This window comes from Triturus cristatus, chromosome 12 (genome assembly GCF_964204655.1).
Source record: "Triturus cristatus chromosome 12, aTriCri1.1, whole genome shotgun sequence".
Lineage (NCBI taxonomy): Eukaryota > Metazoa > Chordata > Amphibia > Caudata > Salamandridae > Triturus > Triturus cristatus.
The window spans coordinates 646,209,454-646,232,490 of record NC_140595.1 but is presented as its reverse complement, the minus strand read 5'-3'; the positions used below and the strand labels follow the sequence as shown (position 1 = coordinate 646,232,490).

The 23,037-nt window shown below is 44.5% G+C and overlaps 1 protein-coding gene across 3 annotated transcripts in view; it reads right to left on the bottom strand.

Annotated features, from left to right (window-relative positions):
• The window catches only part of LOC146776471 (hepatocyte nuclear factor 4-beta-like), a 474,084-nt gene that overhangs the window by 152,120 nt on the left and 298,927 nt on the right, over positions 1-23,037 (bottom strand). The window lies entirely within an intron of this gene.

Genomic DNA, 23,037 nt, shown 5'->3' with positions numbered 1-23,037 from the left:
TCCACAGCGGGGGCGGCGCGGCCTGAGATGTCCGGGGATAGCGAAGCGGGGTCACAGGGCACGGTCAGTGCAGCTGGATGACCCGGCGTAGATCACAGTCGTCGGACGGTTTCCGGCGGGAGGGGTGATAGCGCGGTCAGCGCGCTCCAGTAGCAGGCGGTGACAGGGATGCAGGCGACCTGACCCGGGGACAGAGAGCGGCTCTGGACGGAGCGGGGCTCTCACGGGTTTGAGGCAGGCAAGCTTCTGAGTGTCACGGCCCTAGGAGGGGCGATGAGGGGCGCAGTCTCTTTCCAGCGGGATGCACACACGGCTCGAATTGGAGGATGAGCAAGAAGCACAGAGAACCCACTGGTCCTGGGGTTCAGTTCAGGGGGCAAGCTCAGATCAAGCCCTTGGAGAATGTTCAAGCACAAAGTAGCAAAGTCTTTTCAGTAAGTCTCTTCCTCTCCTTTCTCAGCAAGGCAAGCAGCAGGCCAGCTCCTCCGGCGTCTTCTTCTCCTTCTAGTCGGGCAGAGGTTCTTTGTGGTAAACAGGATTCTGATTTCTTAGGAGCCAGGCTCCTACTTTTATACCATGATTCTTTTGTTCTTTAGCGCCAGGGGGCCTAGGCCTGGCTCAGTCCAGTTCTGGAGCACTTTGTTATGGTGACTCTGCTCTTTCTTTTCAGCAGCAGGGCAGAGACATCAGCCGCCCCACAGGGGGTGGCGCCGGCTTTGTGGTGGCAGAGCACAGGTCTATTCACGAGTCAAGGTGTACTCCTCCCACCCATCCAGGTGTCACCTCTCTACCCACCACCTGGCAGCCAACCTGTCTCTGGGGATTCCCTAACCCTGCTCCTTACTGTTGCCAGGCAGAACACATACACACCGCAGAGGCGGACTGAGATGGTCAGGTCAGTAAATACTAACTTTCTAAAAGTAGTATTTACAAACCCAGGATACTAAAATAAACTTGACTACAAGAAGTATTTTATTATTCTGAGTTCAGGCATACTAAACTTGACACTTCTACCATGCTCTCTGAGTCCACTGGGGTCACAGCGTTGGCGTGATCCCGGCAGCCCATTCTGGCCTATGGAGAGCAGGTAGCCTTCAATAGTGAAGAACGGAAATGGCTGTAATTCACTACTAAGACATGCCACACACATCAGGGCATGTCCTACCTTATGCCTACAATGCACCCTGCCCTTGGGCCTACCAGAGGGGTGGCTAATATGTAGGTAAGGGAAGGTTTAGGGACTGGCAAGTGGGGGCACTTGCGCAGTCAGCGCGACGGTCCCGGACCGCGCACAGGGTCTGCGGTGGCAGACCCTAGACACACTTTACAAGGCCGCTTCCGTGGGTGGCGCAACCAGCGCTGCAAGCCCACCAGCAGCATTGGCATTCACAAGCCCTGGCACCCCTGGTGCACTTTACTGGGGACTGACAGTGAATCCAATAAACCAATCAGGAACATCAATTACAGGTACACTTTACCTAGGGAGCACTTGCACTGCGGCACGGATTAGCCGTGGCGCAGTGCCCTGAGCGGACAACACCAGCAAAACAATCGAGGCACACCATCAAAAAGTGGAAGGGAAACTCACGCCAAGGTGCCAGGTCTAACAGTCCCCACCCCAAGGGTTGACAGATTCAGGGATCACTGCGAAATCCACAATCTTTTTCGGAAGATACGCCTCAAAGCCTTCTTTCAGGACCAACCTCACAACGAGGTTATCGATTCTGGATTAAGAAACCCCTCTACATTCACTCCACAAAATAACATGGTTCCTGTGGAGATTCTCACATTTGAAAAAGCGGTGTTGAAAGAACTAGATTCACCCCACAGGGAGGCCCCTTACCATAATCTGACTGGGCACGAAACCCTGCTCTTGAAAAGCCTCTCTGAGGATTCCACTATTACTGTCAAGCAGGCGGACAAGGGCGGGGCGATCGTAATCCAGTCCACAACAGATTACGAGATTGAATGCAGACGTCAACTCTCAAATGAGAGATATTATACTCCCATAACGTCTGACCCGACTCCCCGTCTTAAGACCACCATCTGCACCATGGTCTATGAAGCAGAAGCCAATGGCTGGATTACCCACAAAGAGGCTGAGTTCCTGATAACTCGGGAACCAAGGATCCCCTTTTTCTATACCCTCCCGAAAATCCATAAGGGCACGACTCCGGTCCCAGGACGACCGATTGTATCCGGCATTGGTTCGCTCCTCGAACCTCTGTCCAAATTTTGTGATCACTTTTTGCAACCCCTGGTACGTGACATACCCTCATTCATTAAGGACACCACTGATGTCCTCAGAATGATTGATGACTTTCCAGACACTAGTGCCATTAACTATCTTTTGACCTTGGATGTGGAGGCCCTCTACACCAACATCCCCCAGAGGGCCTCTTTGGCAGTCATTGAGTCAACACTACGGGCACTAGACTGGTCGTCACCCACACCAGTCACCTTTATCATTGATTGTGCTACCTTGGCTCTCACTGAAAACTTCTTTGAATTTAACAAACAACTGTACCATCAGAGCCAAGGTACATCTATGGGTAGTACCTTTGCTCCCAGTGTAGCGTGCCTCTATATGGCTGATTTCGAGAAGAACGTGATCTCTTGTACATCTAACCCTTTCCATGACAACATCTCCCTTTGGAAACGATTTATAGACGATATACTCGTCTTTTGGCATGGCACACATACGGAGTGTATGAATTTCATACAGTGGATTAATGAGCAGAACGAGTTCCTGAAGTTCTCTCATACTATATCAGAACATTCGGTACCATTCCTGGACCTTAACATCACTCTTTTTGAAGGCACACTCACCACCACACTGTACAAAAAACCCACTGACCGCAATAGTCTTCTACGTTATGATAGCCACCACCCTAAAACATTGAGGGACAACCTGCCCTTCGGGCAATTCCTACGCATCAGACGTAATTGCACTCAGTTAACAGACTACAACTCAGAAGCTAAGATACTATCATCCAATCTGATGGCCAGGGGTTACCCACCTAGGTGTGTCGGAAACTCTATGAAAAGGGCTAGGAATAACCCACGGGAGACACTACTGGTAACACACACCAAACCCGAAACCGATATTCTGACCTGTGTCACGTCCTTTACATCTGATTCTAGCAGGATAAGAAAGATCATTTTGAACAACTGGGGTATTCTAGACAAGGGGAATCTTAACATACCCAAACCCAGATTTGCCTACAGACGCACACAAAACATCAAAGACCTACTGGTCCACACTAGACCTAGACTGCGCACCATTGGTCCACAAAGGACGATATGGGAGCTACCACCAGTTAAGGGCCATTTTCCATGCGGTTCGTGTGTAGTGTGTAAACTGACCAACACCTACAAGGACATAACTTTTAAGAATAACTTCCACTGGACACTAAACAGACACACGAATTGCAACACTAAGAACTGCATATATATGATTAGATGCCCGTGTGAGTTGGTATACATAGGCATGACAACCCGCATGGTGAAGACCAGGATAATGGAACACAAGAGTAACATACGATGTCAGAGAGTGACCACCAAACTTTACACCCATTTTAAAACGATGCAACACCAGACAGACTCCATCAACTGGGTGGTCCTAGAAGCACACCCGCAGATGTCTCAAAATGCATTGTTTAAACTTGAGCAAAGATGGGTCCTTAGAATATCTTCACATCTGACTGGTCTGAACGACGACATCCCATGGTCCACACTCATTGGGTAAGCATGCTCCTTGGTAGGACCTGTGACCCTTCCTGAATACACTACGTATGCCTGTTACTCCTACGACCACCTTGGCCAACCCTGTTAACTCTCATGTGGAGCTTACCTCCTTAGCAGTGATGTTAACTGAGAATACACCTTTAATAGATCACAAACCATCTAGATCCCTTTACCACTGCATTAAAATCGATACACAAAACTGGTATCTTATTTTTTCATTTTCGTTTTATGTGCCTCCCTCTGTGTGGTTTTTATGTGTCTGTCCCCCATGCGGATAGTTGCCGCCCTGTTTTTAGACTCCTATTCACGGGTTACACCCCCGTATATATTTTTTGTAGGACATTGATATTTCATCATGGCCCCCGCGACCACCACCACTAACCCGATTTTATATTTTGTCCTTGGTATTGAGTCTGGTCATTCACCCTTTGCCTTGCTTTAATCCATATCGCTATGGCAACCTATTCTGTGAGTACATCTACCCACTAAGAATCACTTCCTGACTCATACCGGATATCGATAGCTATCCACTCTACCTGTTCCAATATGGTCGCCCCTCAATCCCCAACCAATGGGATTGAGACAACCGCGATGGCAACCTATTCTGTGAGTACATCTACCCACGAAGAATTACTTCCTGACTCGTACCGGATATCGATAGTTATTCACTCTACCTGTTCCAACATGGCCGCCGCTCATTCTATTCCCCGACCAATGGGATTGAGACATCCGTGGTCATGTGACGTAATTTGCGCCTCCCGATATCCTTATCTGGCCAAGACCGGCACTAGACGGTACCCATCCCAGGTCCGGCGGTAGGGGTAGGTCTTTCATCCCACGCGTCGCACGACGCAGGTGAGTGCATCGGGTTCCCCTGTGCCGTTTTCCATAAGGTGAGTTTGGATACTTTTAGGGGGCTTCTTGGCGCCTCCATGACTTCAATGGCACCTCGAGCGAGAACGTCCTGCTCTGACCCATCCGCTACCAGGGGCTATGGCGGTCGCCCCCTATTTTGCTCTTGAGCCTTCCGTAACAACCTAGTTACTGACCTCACTGACCATTTTTTGGGCGGCGGCACACCTTGGCCCCTGAGCATGAGGGTTACCACGGCTGCACACCTAATCGCTCATGTTAGTACCTTTTGAAATTCAAGGCTGTCATTACCCTCCAACACTTTACTTACCACTTGGAATGCCGGGACGATCATGCCACTGTAGATTTTGTCCATGTTTGGTTTTCATATTCGCCCTTCCCGGTTTTTTACCGCAGGACCCACGTTGGGAGTCCTTGTTACCCGCCGGAGACTGCTGCAAGATTGCCTTGCTCACGCAAGAGGTGAGTTCTCCACCTCCTCTCTGTCTCCGCCCCTAGTCCTGTCTCTTTATTTATCCCGTCTTTTGAGACCTTCCAGTACCCGCCCTGGGAGCTTCTCCCCATGAGACTCTCGATGATTTCAGCTCATTATGTTATGTGTGTACTGTCTATCCTTACAGTATTTTGTCATGTGTTTTCTGTCTCCAATCTTTCCATAGGTTACTCCTGAGCACCTCTTGGGTATGTAAAACACACATACCTTGTTGTAGATAGTTTATGTCTTTTTGATCCTGACGAATTGCCGTGACCACTTACTGGCTTTATAGGCAAGAAACATGTTGATCCTTTTGAGAGTAGGGCATACACAACTAGCGTCATAACCACTAGTAGCTATCCCCACCTCACGTTTCCCATTTCTTTTAATTAGGCTGTTTACCACTCTATTAAATACATTTTTTGTGGACTAACAGTACCTATTTTATCCTTACACCACATCTACACATTCTAGGGCCCCTTACCCCCACAGCACCCTTCGGCAGGAACAGAAGATCCCCGCCAAAGAGCCCCATTATTGGGAGCCCGTCAGGAATTGCAGCGCCGACCTGACGAGGGGCAGGCTCAAATGATGAAGCATGACACCTAGCTTGCTGGGTGTGTGAGGGCCCTAGTTCCAACTAAAGGGTTTCCCCCTATCCATGACATACGACATTTTTTGCTGAAATCACAACTTTTTCTTCACTGACCTGAGGAACTTTGTACCCTTTTTGTCTCACCAGTCGTTTGGGTATGTACACTGGACCTCGTTAAACTTACCCACCTATCCCTCCCTTTGTTGATATAAGATGGACAATAACAGAAAAAGTGACAGTGAACCACAATATAACTAGGGCTCTAATAGAACGTGAATAGAGATGGGCATATAGACTGAGTACTATGACAAGAGGAAGCAGGAGATCAGCATTCATTACTCATTGGTCTCATACAACCCAGGAATTCATACGCACATACATGTGCTTTTGCACGAGGGAGATCAAGAAATAGAGAACAATCTCCTTGGGTAGTACATTCTACATTCATCAAATTGGTCACCAAAGTATAAGACCGAAATCGGTATCGGGCCGCAAAAAGTACAAGTTCTTATATACATTATATTTTTAACTAAATTTATGTTGTTAAGATCCGCTTTTGGATCATGAAGAAGGTGTCTCATTAACAGGGCATCCCTGAATGAGACTTGTGACATGGAGACTATATTTCACAGGAACCGCACCCGTCTGACGGGGCCATGTCATGATGCGTGCATTGACATGAAGACTCGATGCGACTCCTCCTATCCATTGTGCCCCCGCATATGCCTTAAATATAGAAATGGAGATAGCGGGAAGCACCGTCATGGCTGAATGGTGGCAACTCTAGGCAAATAGTGCACACAGCCCTAGGAGTGGTAAGTTTACAAACCCTGAGGCTATACTGAGGTACATGACGGAAAGAGGGAGCAATAAGGGTACTAATTCCCCTACATCGATTCCGTTAGAGTGCGCCAACAGAGACGTATCCCACCAGCCTGTATATGGTATAAAACACACCTGGAAGGTTAAGAACTTATAGCTAAGAGTACACATCACAAATTATTAACGCAATTTCACATGCATCACGTTTACAGTGATGTGCGAATACGGAGATGCAACACTTTCATCAACTTTTAAAACTGTACATATCTACCTGAGTTTTGTTTGTTTATAGAAATGCAAAGGGACGTAGACAGAGTTTCTATTGCATTTATATGCATGAAATAGTGTGATGTTGCACAGTGCAGTTTGTAACCTGTTGCCGGTCTCTATAACAGAGAGCTGAGATTAATTCATTCTTCTTCTTGTTTTTTGCACTCTAATAAACCAGACGAAAACAGGGACTAGCATATGCCTCTTCAGCTGGGGGGCAGGCAAGTAATGGGTGTCTCACACTTCAGTGCCTCTTGCATGTGTATCTATGTTACAACAAAGGATGGGTGACTGACATGACACAATAGAATGGGCAGCAGAAGTTCTGCATAAAAAACACAATATCATTAAATAGGAGTAGTCCTGATGAAGGTCCTGGACCTTTTTATGGCTGAAACATGTTGATACAGTGTTTGGGTACAGGGGTAGTAACCCACCCCTATGAAATACCATATTAATAGTTTTTAACCATACCAGTGGCACCTAAAATGTCCAGGGTTTCCACTAGGTTTTTTTAATATTTGAAATCCCTGTTAGAACCAGGAATAATATCCAAAGAATAATATCCAAAGTTTTCCCTGGGATATGTTTGAGCTCACCCTGATTTTTACATACAAGCGTGCGACCCGATGATAAAGCATGACACCAATAGTGTGAGGGTCCATAAAATAAGCATAAATGTTTCTCTTGGGGGCAGGATAAGAACGCTTGATTACGGCACAGATTAAGGGGTGATAGGATATCTTTTTGTAAAGTGGAGTCTACTACTTTGCTCGGCAAGGTCAGAGTTGTTATTTAGGGTAGAATTTTTTTTGAAACAAGAATGGGGTCATTGCCCTACTGCTCAATTTAGCATGTATTTTCTGTACACCAGAAACCGTTTGAAGGGATAAAAGTGACTGTGGTTGTGGCAGACAAGCTGTCCTCTGTGAAGAAGAAAATTTGGCTCTGTTCAGTCACTTTCCGGGACATGTTTAAATTCTGAATACACATCTGAAGTTTTATGTTGATTAGGTTGAAATATAGCTCGGAGGCTTCATACGTAAGCGCTACACCTCCCAATTGAACTAGGTGTCAGAAGATGTATGTTTACTTTCATCGGTCTCTTGTTTCTTCTCATATCTTCGACTATTATTAGATCTGTATACTTTCTACTGACTTATTCCCGTCTAGTCTCAGACTGGACATTTCACACGTAAAGATTGACATGACTTCCGATATGGGGCGGACAATTTACCAACATGTTTTCTCATAACTGATGTTAGACCTTTCTGCCTTAGGGTGGTCTTCCCACCAACGTTTTGCCTTCCTACTCCACTTTTTCTGAACCCGTTTTTGCTGGTATTAGGACTCTGCGCACTTTACCACTGATAACTAGTGCTAAAGTGCTTGTGCTTTCTCCTCTAAATAGGGTAATATTGGCTTATCCCCAAATGCCATTTTTAATTTACTTATAATCCCTAGTAAAGTGGCACTACATGTGACCAGGCCTGCTAATTAAATTATACTAGTGGGCCTGCAGCACTAATTGCGACACCCACTTATGTAGCTCTTTCAACATGTCTCAGGCCTGCCATTGCAGAGCATGTGCAGTTTAAACTGCCATCTCGACCTCACAAAATAAACCTGTGCCAGGCCCAAACCTTCCCTTTTAAAACATTTAAGTCTCTCCTAGGGTAGGCCCTGGAGAGCCCATAAGGCAGGGTGCAATGTATTTAAAAAGCAGGACATGTACTTGTACATTTTATCTGTCCTGATGTTGAAAAACTGTTAAATTTGCTTTTCACTACTGCAAGGCCTATATCTCCCATAGTATAACATTGGGATTACCTTATTATATTTTATCAATGTAATTTCCGAATGAGAAGATATAGATTGTTCAAAGTTGGTGTCTCTGGATTCCTAATTTAAAATCCTAATTTATGGTGAAGTTGAATTTTAAATCATAATTCTGAAAATGCCACTTTCAGAAAGTTGAAAAACATGTAGGAGAGCGTGCACTCCTTCCCTTTTATTGTTATCCAAACTTCACAAGCTTTAGTGCGTGCAAACAGTGTCCGTGGATCGCCACTGGCCACGGTCAATACTCCTGTATTAAAAAAAGAGCACTCCTTTCACGCTCCCACTGCTGCACTGCCAGACCTGGGAATCACTCCCACATATATGTCCTTAAACCAGGTATTCCATTGTAAACACTTTATACCATATCTTCATCACAGCGGAGGCAGTGTGATTAAATCTGTAAACTTTATTAATTCTTCCAATACCAAATGCTCGCCATTCCAGGCTTTAAACAGAGGTACATCCAAATCAATCACAGTTCGAAGTCAGCAAGCTGTATAGACATGGGGCTGAAATTATCAGTATTTTAAGTATCAACTTTTAATTTATAATATGTTGGGGATACGGAGGTGATTATGAGTTTTTTGGAATTTATGTTGCTTTCACTATTTAAAACATTGTTTACAATGAAAATGTGACTGAGTTGTCTATCGTATTTGTTTCAGTAACCCCTGACGAAGAGCCAAGTTGGCTCGAAATGCATTGGGTATCTATACAGCTTGCTGACTTCGAACTGTGATTGATTTGGATGTACCTCTGTTTAAAGGCTGGAATGGCGAGCATTTGGTATTGGAAGAATTAATAAAGTTTACAGATTCAATCACACTGCCTCCGCTGTGATGAAGATTAAGAGAGCATAACTAGAATATTGGATGACAAAAATGATATGGTATAAAGTGTTTACAATGGAATACCTGGTTTAAGGACATATATGTGGCAGTGATTCCCAGGTCTGGCACTGCAGCAGTGGGAGCGCGAAAGGAGTGCTCTTTTTTGAATACTTTCAGAAAGTTGGCATTTTCTTGCCTTAGCCATTTGGTGGCTGCAGCCTGTCTCTGGTACATGATTGGGTGTAGTTGGCCGTTGGGCTTTGCATATTCCTCCTTGACAGCCACACAAAATGGGATCTTAGGTGTGACTGAATGAGCCATAACTGGCAAGATGGGAGGGTGGAGCTGGGTTCGACCTCACTCATACCCAAATAGACTGTGTCCTGTCTCCACGTCCCCTGTAGTTAGTCTGGAGCCAGAGCAGAGAAGGTAGGGCATCTGTGCACTTCAAAGGCATGCCTCCAGAAGCTTCTCCCCACTTCAGATTCACAACTGTGTGTAAGAGCAGAACCTCAGAAACACCACCATTGCAGTACACTCTGGACATGTGGATACTTTGCAAGAAAGAAGGACTGTTGTGCTGCTGAAGGACTGTCGCTTTGCTGGACTGCACTCTGCTGTACTCCTGCTTTGCTGTACAGACTTTTGGCCTTTCTGCCTGGGTGAGAAGGACTGGGCCTGCATTTCTTGAACCCAGAACCCAGAGTGACTCCAAGCACTAGTTGGCTAGCCTCTGATCGGTAGTCTTAGGGACATAATAGGCTTCCTGCTCTTGGACTCTGCAATCTGTGGCTCTACTCTATCAAGCGGTGCCACCCCCGTCCTGGACCCTTGGAAGTGGGTCTAAGGTGCTTGCCAGTGGAACAGAACTGATGCATCTCAGTGGCTGAGCAGCACATCCCCAAGCAGAATCGACACATCGCCCATGCTGCATGGATTGGACCCGCTGCAAAGACCTGTATCGCCCACCGCAGTTCTTTGAACCGAGGCATCCACAGCCCAGGTCTTTGCATCTCTCGATGACGGCAGCATTGATGACGATGTCAGACTCCTCATCGTAGCCTTGCATCTCCTCAGACCTGATGCATGGTCAGATGTGTGTTGCATCTCTGACGCCAGACTTCGTATCCCAGGTCCAGTTGACAGGATCCTTGAAGACGACACAACAGGACCTGATGCCGCAGTCTCACCGCATCTTGGACCTGCTGCATCACTTTGGGTGTAGGGCACATCTTTGAAAGGGATCCATTCAACGCTCCGCAACCAGGATTTAAGGTACTCTGCTCAGCAGCCTAACTGCGTCCCTGTCACCAGCCCACACTCCATTGCAGTCAGCCTGAACTTGTGGCTTTGTCCTGGTCTGGCTCGGCCAGATACCCCCAGTAGCACCTTAAGCTTTTTGTCACTATTTTCACTGTAAACGTTAAAATTCAATATCTCCAGTTCCACTATTTGGATTTTTGTTGTTTTGATCTTGTTTTATTTAATAAATATTACTCTATGTTACTAGCTGTGGACTCCTTATGTAGTGTGTTTTCACTGTTTGAAGTGTTGCACAAATACTTTACACATTGCCTCTGTGTTAAGCCTGACAGCACTGTGTCAAGCTACCTAGGGGGATGAGTGCAGGTTAATTTGGGGGTTGCTTGTGCCTTACCCTGACAAGGATTGTGGTTGCTGCTTGACCAGGGCTTACACCCAGCCAACCATCAACCCATTTTTTTATAACTGCTTAGTCATTTCTGCATAATCCAATGCCAATATTTTCTGATGTACACAAGATTTCTCATAGCAGAGTCGGTTTCCATGTTGACGTGCCTGGGAACAAAATGGCTGCTTGTTTTATTTACCATAGGAGAACAGCAACCTAATAATATTGATAATAACTGCTATACGTGTGCAGGGCCCAATTTACCATTTGGGCACTCTGACGGACTGCAAGGCAGGGGCTACTTTAAGGGCTCGATGTCCTGCCATAACCTAGTCATAATCAAACGTTGCTAATACTGTGCTTTCATTTGCACCGTAATGACTCATTTTTTCTAAAAAAGGAGAACACAACTCTCTTTCCCATGAAGAAACAAGCATCCAACTGTGCTTATTTTTTTAACTACCTCATAAGGATAAAGGGCATGGACCTGCTGGGTTTCGAACCTGTGATCTTTAGAACGGATTGATCTTACTTCACCTTTTACTACGTAAGGTGATTTGAACCCTGTATCAGCTCAATAGATCTTTTCAAATTAAAGACTTTGACACATATATGTTTCTCACATTAAACAATCCCATAATATCTTCATAAGAGTGAGGTGAAGTGCTCCCTGCATCATACATGTCCTCACACTCTTCTCTCAGTCTTGCTTTTTGTTTGATTTCAAGCTGCTACAGAGTGTTACCCTGAGGCGGCTGGCTCACCTCACCTTGAGTATGATCCCGGCATGGGTGATGTCTAAAAATATTAGTGCCCGATTAAATAACCTGGGTGTCCATGTATGTTTATGGGGTGCATAAGATTCCCCAGGAAACATATATCTCAGACCAGGCTCCTGGCAGAAAGAAGGGATTTCCATCAGCCCTTGGCATAGCCTCCAAGTTCCGCCATTATTTTAGGACACGTTAACCTGCTTCTGCAGACATTGTGTAGCAGAATCTCAGACACATGCATCTTCCACCAGGGTCTTCACCTACCACATGCCAGGAGTCAAGCTTACCATCGCCGCATGAGTCAAATATTCAGTTTAGCATGGTGTCAGAAGATAAGGGAAGACGACAGAAAGTCGTGGAGCTAGATAACTATTATCTCGGGAATTAGGCGGATACTGGTGTTAGCTGTGTGTGAGCAACATGTCCTACGAAAGGGTCCACTGGCACTGGATGTGATGGCGAGGATGAACATCTGGTAGCCTAGTTTTTGGCCTGCAACAATGCCATAAGTGCTGGGGACGACAAGTTCACAGACACCACAGAGTTCTCTATGAGTGATACTTTGCCTGGCGAACTTGGTGCACAGGTATAGACCATGGCAAAGGAGGAGTTATTGAACAAACCCCAACAGCATAGATGCGGGCAGACTTTTGTAGAATAGTGATAGGCTCTCTGACACACCAAGCTCCTCTTTGGTACATTTTGAGTGATTTGACTCTGTACCCACAATCTGTGTTGATTGCATTGATGATACATAGCAAACCTGAACGCCAATTGTTCTAGAGATGCAAAAACAAGCTCCCATGATTCTGCTAGAGGGAGTGGGTTTAACTGCTTCAAAAGCAGTAAAACACATGGGGGCATATTTATGAGTGTCATGCAGTGCAACGAGACATCTTACTGCACTGCATGACAGGGAAAGGGCAGGAGTGTGGCACATTTAAAAGAATACGGTAAATTCCTGCCTTTTCCCATGAGCTGGTGCTTTGGCTGCCTAGCGCCAATGCAGGCACCCTTGCACCATGGTACAAGGGTGCCTGCATTGTAAGGTGGATTGTTTTTGTGCAGGAAGGGGCACCTTCCTACACAAAAACAATCCCCTGAGATATTTTTCTCTTTCTATGTGTGCTAGAACGAGAAAAAAACAAGGAGAGATAAACATATTTCTACTTGTTATGCCTCACCTGGTGTGGCACAGGTAATTGGCGCATTCCCAGGTCTATCACTTCTGGTAAATCTGGAAGTGCTTCAAAGTCCATGGATGGCACAGAGGAACACCCACGCAACACCCATGGTGCAACTCCCTGGCTCAGAGAAAGGCAACGCATCGGTTTGCTCTGCACTGCTTTACTCAGGATTTCTGAAGCTACTCAGGGCCACACAAGGAGGCCTTGCACAGCTTGATAAATCTAATACGTGAGTTGTGTCGCTCTTGCACCATGCTGCACACTTGAAGTGGGCAAAGCACTCCTCCCCTGCCTTGCTCTGAGAGTAGAGCAGCCCCGCTCGCACGCAAAGCTGCTTGAAACAATAAAATGATAACAACAAGTAATTATCATTTTATTTTTCCTTTCTTCACACTGCTTAAAAGCAGAGGGGCGATGCTCCACCGCCTTAGGGGACGAGCTGCCACTGTTACTGGGGCCATCCAGTCTTCCACTAGTAACCAATCACAATTTCAGGGATTCCTGGAGAGTCAGGAAAGCATCTTCAGAGGAGGGGAGTTTACCACTTCTCCATTTCACAAACCCTCCCTACTGTGCTCCCATTCCCCTTGATCAAATTTGCAAACTAGGACAACTGCACGTGCATATCCATTAAAAAAAATGACACTGTATTCCAACGCATATTAAAAGTCAGTGACATATACCATAGAGAAGCCAGTCTGCGTGCTTACATTTCAAACATTACTCTTTATGCCAGTAGATGGCGCCTAGAGACTGGTTCATAAATTAATATCTTCTATTTGGGAGGTGCCGTCCTACATTTACTAGTCTGTTTAAAAAACACCGCTTCACATAGATATATACTACCTTAGGAATGGGATAAGTGAAAGGTATGATTGCTTGATCTATCAAGTGCTGTTTCCATAAACCAAATGACAACTGTTCATGGTAAATCATTAAAGCTCCCCACATTAAATAAACTAACTAGAGACAGTCTGTGTAGAGAGGCACTGCTTCAATAAAATGACACACTTCACCAATATTTGAGGTTTGTGAATAGTGGGTTCGTGGGCTCTAACTTTCCATTTATTAATGTGATGAAGACACATTTCGTCATCATGCGTGCCTGTCTGGAATCCTTCACGCAAGTGCAGGGAGGCACACTCCAAATTGTTACTTATGAGGTCATAACAGTGAAATCCAATGCAATGTGGTTGGTTTTTGTGCTTTGATATTAATAAGGCACATAGATACAAAAGCATATAGCAGTATTGCAGCGGTCCTTTTATACTATTAAAAACGGGGACCAGTTCTAGAATGACTTTGCGTTGGGTTTCAATTAGTTTTTTAAACGCAGACGCTAAATCTATTGGTGGGATTTACAATCCAACATAAATCATGACTTGCGTTGGATTGTAATCCAAAGTAACAAAATGCAGCACACTGCTCTATTTTGTGTCATGTGGCATTCCATAGATGGAAAATGGACGTTCCCATGCAAAAACACAATGGATTTTGACGCAAACCACTGTCTACAAAGAATTACAAACATAGATTTGAGCCAAAATCCTGCACCTCAGAGGCGTAATAAGCACAAATGTTTTTATTTCAACTTAATTTCCCCTCTTTAAATGTACACTGAATTCAACAGGCACACACAAAGAGAAAAATCCCTTGAAGTGTAGTTACTATTCAGGAAGACACCCTTTCCTGCACAAAAAACTATGCTAACCTCAACGCAGACGCTCTTGTACTATGGCGCAGGGTTGCCTGCATTGATGCCTGGGTGCCAAAGGTACGCTTGTGCAGGGAGAAAGCAGAACTGCCCCACCTCTTTGTAGATATAGCGCAGTTCTGCGCGCTCCCATTCAGACAATTCCGCACAGTAACTTCACTTGCCGCGCTGTGTTGCACGAACTCTTTGTAAATCTGTCGCAGGATCTTGTTTTGGGGCATGACTAATTGATGTACCAAACATATTTCATTTAGGTTGGTTTAATATAGCGCATTCTAGATCCCACCGGAGTGGTGGTGAGCTTTGCAGCAGGAGACACACATTAGGCCACACCCCATAAAATAAAACAGGAGCTCCCCTCTAGTTTCTTTCAGCTGCAGTCTTGTGGTCTGTCTGCCAGAGAAGATATCAAGTTGCTAAAATCATTCTGATTCAAGTGTTTGATGTCTCTGGAAAATCATGTGTGTTTTCAAGAGGTTCTCTGGGGAAGGAGGAGTAACACACATGGGGAGAAGGCGGAAGGGGTGATCAGACCAGTCCTCCAGGAGTGGTCCTGGGGCTTCACATCTTTATGGCAAGGAGAAGATCCTTTGTCATGAATGGTGGACTGGTAATGTCGAAGGGACCTCAGGGAATCCTGTAGCAGGGATTAATGTGCATTCCCATTATTAGGACTAGACCACCGCAAGCTGAAGTTTCCGATGAATGTTATCTATAGAAAAGGTAGAAACTGGTCAGTGATAAACTTTTATTAGGTCCTCAGTGAAACTGTTTTCCTAGAGGGGAAGATGATAAATGAAGGTAACTTAGTGGGCTTATTGGAATTCATGTCGAGCTCAGTAGTAAGACATTAACAAGCATTGGCATAGCCAATAGGTCTCGCCTTTGGGACCTTATAAGTATTTAGCCATGCAACACTTGATGTTGTTGCACCAAGGATATTGTGCTGGATAACTAAACACTTATAAGGTCCCAAAGGCAAAACCTATTGGCTATCCCAATGCTTGTTTTCTTTACTTTTAATTTACTGTATATTTTAAAGTGTGTGCAAATGCATTACAGAGAAAGGAGCAGCTCAGTAGCAAATTAAAGCTCCGGGGCCCTTCGCAAACAAATTATTATATTTTTTTTAAATGGTGAGGGAGACAAACAACGTCGGAGCTAGGGAGAGGTGGGAAGAACATTTAAAAGTCTGTGGAGGACAGAGTGGGGCAGAGCAAAAAATGGACAAGCTTGGGGCAACAACACAGAGAGTGCAGGGTGGGGATGTGAGGGGAAAGCAGCACACGGGAAAGGCAACAAGAAAACACATGCACTTCCATGGGGTGATTTAAAAAAAACATTTTTTTTAAGTTGTTCCCTTAATAGAAACAGTGGAAGGATGCAGCTCATCCAGTCAGAAACACTGTAAAACAGTTATGCTCAAGAGGATGGGCAAACACAAGAAAAGGAATGAAAGCCATTGCGTAAGAAACACGCAAAAGAGGCAAGAAAGTCATACAATCATAAGAAATAAGTTGACTCAAAGCCCTCTGTAAGCATTGGTTTTGTAGAAAATAGATCATTCAAGCGAGACCTAAAAATGTTAAAACAAGAGATGAGGAAGAGCTAAAAGGAGGGAGAAAGAGAAAGGATATAAAAAGAGAGAGTGGGAATTTGAGTCAGAAGAGAGTAAAAAGTATAGGGTGCAAGTGAGCGACTAAAGATTGGGTGAAGGAGAAAGAAAAAAAGGAGGTGAAAGAAGGGCGGAAGAGAGGTTAAGGAAGATGAGCTAGAAAGAAGGAAGGAATGGAGGGGATAAAGAGGAGATGGAAGACATAAGTGAGCAAGAGGGATGAAAGGATACAGAAAGATGGAAGAATAAAAATGGGTAAAGAGGGGGAGTGGATAGGGCAACTGAGTGTGGAATGTTATAAAATATCAGCTTGTTTAAAACACAAATGCTTCAAAAGTCTCCATGTTCTGTATAAATCCCACTTGCACATTTTGGTGCCCTCCAGGGTGATCACAAATTATTTGAGCATTCTAATGATTCAGTGCTTTGAAAATAGCCTTTCTGGTTATGTTAGGGCCCATTTTATGTCAGCATTTCAATTCTTGCAAGGGTCTGACTTTGCTACCTTTCTGTAAATCTACGTAAAGCGGCTGGAATTATGTCAGAAGCGATAACTCTAGCAAGCCCGGGAGCGGTGCGTGCGTGCGCCACACGTGTGCTTGTCACAGTAAAAGAAAAACACACTGCTGGCACTGCAATCATGTGTTTGCTGGCCCAGGAATGATGCATGTGTGTGTGCGTGCGCGCGCAGTTTGCTCTTGTTCGAAGCACATACTCGTGCTTGTGGTGCGCCCCCTGCTCGCTCCCGCAATGTGGATACCGCCACAAGCATAAGTATGTACTTCGAAAATGAGCAGAACTACGGCTAAAGGTCCTCCTATGCAGCGCATGCACACTGCGTAGGCGAGACCTAAAAAAGACTAATAATTTTTTTGATAATCATTTATCTTTCCTCTTCGGGAATAGCAATACGCAAGGCCAAACACCAATCAAAATATAACCTGGTGTCTTCCTGAAACATTTTGGACTATAGCGTTATTTCAGGCTTCTCCTACAAGTAGCTTGTGAGCTACCAGTAGCTCTCCAGCTCCTTTTGAGTAGCTTTCCGGTGTGCAGCGTACTCTACTAAATAGAAAAAGTGTTTATTCAAGAAAAAAATGTATTTTCAGAGCTCAAGTCATAAGATTTTTGGAGAAAAATGGTTGAATTTCAAATTACTTTTAAAGTCAAGTGATAAAACATATAGCATTGGGGAGACATATTAATAATACTGTTACCTTAGTGCCATGAGCATTTCAGCTACAGCTGTTATGTACTTCCTATGTAAAAAGATTCCAAAGTGACAGACTTTTTAAAGTTATTTCTGGCAACCCTGCCTTATGCACTGAGTAATGTTGAATAGCGTGGCCACCTATATAATCTTGTCTGATGTGGTTGCTATTACAAGGCCAACAATATAAGTAGCTCGGGAAATCTTTTATTGAACATAAGTAGCTCTGGTTACAGAAAAGGTTTGAGACCCCTGCGTTATTTACTATTCTAACCTTAAAAACTAGAAATGCTATCTCTTTGAACGTTTTTCCTCAGCAGCCTGCTGGGCACAGCCCACGTGTACAGCAGTACAATTTGTGGAGAAGACTCACTAGATCCCGGTTTATACCCCAAACAAGCTTCAATGGCACACGCATAAATAATCACCCGCGTGGAGCGGGACAGTCAACCACCGCTGCTGCAGAGGTAGAGTTTTGAAAGGTTTGTGGACCTATTGTTTTGGCTAGCCTGACGGCATGTGAGCTGCAAGCTTCATAGGCTACCATCCGAATGTGAGAATGAAGTTTATTGCTGAACCAAACTAAGCAAGTATTTGCAATGCAACAGGTCTCTCGTTTTTGAAAGCTTGAGCGTTTGGTGTTGAAAATGACAAGTGTTTTACTTTACTTTGTTGTATGTAGTGGAGTCATATTTCCATGTGTATGAACTCGCCGCGCTGGAAAACCAGAAAATGGGAAATAGATTATGAGGGAGGGGAGACCAGAGTCATTTGCTGCCTGGGCAAAAGAAAATGTCACAACAATAGAATTATATGCTCCTGAAGCTACAACATTTTCAACAGGATTATGCATTACACAAACATGACACATAATTCACAACCTTCGGCATTATCTCAGATTACAACAAACACATCGTAGCTCAAACAAAAGCAACACAAAAAAGACAGGTGGTGCCGGGCACTGGCATGTTCTTGCCAAAGTTTAATCTGTCACTGTACAGTTGCTGATTGTTGAATTCAAGTACTAAACTGGTACTAATGAGGTTGGTTAATCTTTTCTCCAGCCAGTAGTAGTTATTGTCACAGATATTGTTTTAAGTAAAGTGCTCTCACCCACTCCTGGTCCTTTTATGTGCAATACAAAATACCTTTAAAATAAACATAGATGCACAGAGACACATACAAACGTGCAAGCACAGACCCAAAGAAACACGCATACACAGATACAAACAAACACGTAGACATGCACATATTTGGAAACAGACAACCTCAACGGCATACACACATAGATGCAACCATATAAGCATACGTACACACACACATCCACACATAAGCATGCAGGCACAAGCATATGCAAACACAGACACACGCGCGCATAGACATGCATATAAGCAAGCATGCACATACATATACAGCATTACCAAGACGGGATACATTTACACACTCACACAAGCATGTACATATATACAAGCACACACACACACACACACACACACAGGCACTCCTATATACCTACGCACTTGTGCCGACTAGGACACACGTGCATGCAGACATGCACGTGCGCATATACACACACATACTCTTGTGTCTCTTGCCTCACCTCCGTGATGTGGCTTGAATTAAATATTTATTTAACATGTTTGAAAAATGTAAGCATTTAAAGTGCTTTGAAGGGGCAGGGGCCAGATGAAGATAATAGCCAGATAGGGTGGCAGACATAGAAACGAGACACAGATGGAGTTAAGAGGCAGATCGGGCGGCAGACAGTGAAACAAAAGACTGAGATGAGTGTGTGAGACAGCGGAGAGACAAGCGTAAAACACAGACACGAGAAATAGAGATACATATGTAAACAAACAAGAAATGTTAAAGACAGAGTGCGAGATGGGGCAACATGGATGGTAAGCAGAGAGAACGAGAAAAAGTGGAGTGAGACGAAGACAGAGGTCAGTGTGTAGGGTGAGAGAGAAAGTGTAGAGGGATGAAGACACAGGTGAGTGGGTAAGGTGAAAGAAAGCAGGAGGGAGAGATGGAGAGAGATGGGGCAACTTGGGTGAAGGAGTTGGCGAGGGAGCAAGAGATAGAGGGGGTGAGGTAAGACAACAGGGTGGGTAAGATGAAAGATAAATAGGGAAGGAGTGAGATATTGCGTGTCAAGGATGGGTGAGTTAAATAAGAGAGATAAAGGGCGAGAGTGGGATGAAAGGACAAGGGGATGGGTAAGGTGAGAGAGACGGAAAGGGGGAGAGAGAGAGATAAAGAGACAAGGGATAGGAAACGTGAGAGGGAGGAGATTGAGAGACATGGGTGGACTGGTAAATTGGGCGACAAAGAGGGAGGATGGTAAAGTGAGATTGAGAGAGAGAGAGAGAGAGAGACTTAGAAAGAGAGCGTGAGAAAGTGAATGAGAGACAGGGAAACATTGTGTACTGAGAGATAGAGACGCGGATCAGCTTCAATAAAATGTCTGCACAGAGCAGGGGAGGTAGAGTCGGGAGCTGGTACGAGTGTGACAATGAAGAGTCAAAGGCGCAGAGCCACTGCACGGTTCTCCCAAATACTGCACCGAGGCAAGATCTGAATCTACAGCAAAGATTTTATTTCTCGTTTAGGTTTTTAGCAGGCACAAACAGCCAACAATATGGACGTTCACCTCATGTCTGCTGGGAGGGAATTTGTTGAAATGAATTGGTGCACCTAAAAAGGTCTAAAAAAAATAATGAAACCCTTTGAAGCAGACGAGGAGGTGGTGGAGGGGCAGAGCGAGGGCTTGGGAGAGCGCTGTGTTTTATGGGCCATGACGGCCAGATGGCTGCTGCGCGCGTGCACGTGCTCATGCACTCAAGCTTCATGCTAGGAAAAGCCTCTGGTGGCACTTTTAAAAGCCCACTTACAAAATGTCTGGAAGAGACAGCCTGGGCTGTCTCAGACGAGACCTAAAAACGGGAGAAACTTTCTGATGACTGCTACACCACCAACATGTTTAGAGTGTCGGTCCTTGTGTAGCACACTGTATCCTTCAGGAAAGAAAATAAAGGTCAAATAATGTATCTAAGAACATTCCACACGTCATATCTGTTCCCATTCACAGATGAACATTTCCACACTTTGGAAAAGTGTCCTCACTGAAGTCACCTCCCTGCCTGAAAGTGCAAATAAATGTGTGAGAAAGATGTACACATTGGATATTTTCTTTAGAATCAGTCTTCCGCTTCCCTAGCATGGTACTCCCAAATCTGTGACCACGCGCATGATTTTAGCCACGTTACTCAGAATGTTTCTTCTGCTGTCTCCCACTGTCTGCACTGAAGCAGCATACCACGCCATTGCACTGCAGCACCTGTGTGCCTCTAAGGAGCGACTTAAGAACTCCGGTTAGGTGAGGGTTTTGTAGCCTCCATACACCTTCTACCATCACAGGCACACAAACAACCCGCCACAGCATGCTTTCTGCAGTGTTCGTTCAGTGTGAAGTGAGGACACCGGTGCTTGTGTGGTGTAGAGCGATGGATTACAAAATGAGCAGGTGTTTCTGTATCCACACCGTGTAACAGATGCATCCTCCAATTGTGAAACTCACAATGAATGATGACGTTGGCACTGCTTCGCTATCATTTTGTGTATCCATGCAGGTTTTATCACAATGATAAAGGGCTGTACATTAGTAGACTTCTGATCTGTGACTAGTTCAGTATATTTTAACATTCTTCACACACTTCTTTTTCAACACACCACAAATAGAAACCACTATTCCAAGCAGTTATCGTTTAGTACATTAACAGTGACGGATCCCTGGTTCTGACAAACGTCATATACCATGTGTATAGATCAGAAGGGCGGGAACCTGCTGACTTCACCACTTTTGGGTGATTGTTCTCACTTCAGTCAGTTCTTAACCTTATCAACTGTAGGATTACAATAACATTATTTGGTGCGACCACAAGGTAATCAGGACAGTAATCAAGGTCCCTGAGCTCCCTTACCTTTGGGTATAGAGTTGGACAGTGCGCTTGTACTTGGACAACATTTTCGACACTTGCATTATTGTTTCCAGTTTTGTCCAGTCTCCTGCAAGGAGCTCCTGCTGAAATGGCCACCCTGGTTAAACGCGCCTTATCACCAGGGCGATGAACATTTGAAATAAGGATGCATGCCACCTTAGTGGGTAATGGTTCAAGCATCCATTTTAGAAAAAAGTGAATCTTAGCCTACACCACTTTTCAAGTAAATGTCTATTATTGGTGTAATTAGTGCACTGTAGCAACTAACCTTATATATTGTTTGTTGATGGTTATGGTTAGAGGATATATGGCTGCTTCTCCAACTAAATATACAACTCCCGCTTCTGTTTTCTTTTAACCTCAGCAAAACATCTCTAGTCCTTTACTTAGCAGATATTTACCCTCACCAAACTGGGCAACATGAAATTGTGCTATGCTTTGATGGACTTCCATTGGAGAAAAATGAAGGAAGTAGTACTTACCATGAAATAAGATATTAATAGTAATGCTATTGTCTCCTAATACCCCCTCCTAAAACCCCCAAATGTACCATTAGTTGGCACGTGCAAGAAAACAAGGTGAATACATCTCTTCAGCTAAAACAAATCTCCCCGAATGTTAAACATACTCTAAGCACACAAATTAGGGACCCAGGATACTCTCATGCATGCGTTTTACAGATATTGCAATGAAATGTCACTTCTCGTCAGTCTGGCAAGAGGTCCACTCTTCCCTCCTGTGCCCTCTGATAAATTTCCCACAGACCGCAAATTGTAACAGGACTTGTCAGAGGCATTAAGCAATGTATACAACTTTCTGAAGCAATAGACAGAAGGATGTCCATCATAGCAAACAGAACGTAGTCTTATAAGGGTGTCACTTTATAAAAGAGGGCAAACTGTTACATTGACTAGGGCACCCAACATTCTTGATCCAGCCCTGCTTTGCCCTATGCCAGGCATGGGTATCTAAAGAACCTGACATACTTTAGAATAAAGTACTTGTAGTTGTGTTAACTACATTATAAGGTTTAGGGCTCTCGGTACCAAAATGCACAGTAAGAGCTAGGCTGAGTGGTAAGCCAACACATTGATGCTGTTGTCCACTGGGAAACACTTGAAATGCAACCAAACTAAAGGCCAACTAATCAACCACTGGGCACTAGGTTAATGCATCTCAAATAAACACTGGTCCAGAGAGGTGTAAATAGTTTGTGATTCTAAAGTTGTCTTCTGGGGCAATTCTTTGCCTCCTCATTCTTTAAGACTTGAACTAAGTTACTTATCCTTTTATGCTGAGAATACATTGAAATATTATCACATGTGGGAAGAAGCGCCACCATGCGTTTATGTTGAACAGAATGGCCCCAGGAAAGATATAAATAAGTTAAGTAATTATCATAACTCCAATGTTAAAATTAAAATTATTTCTG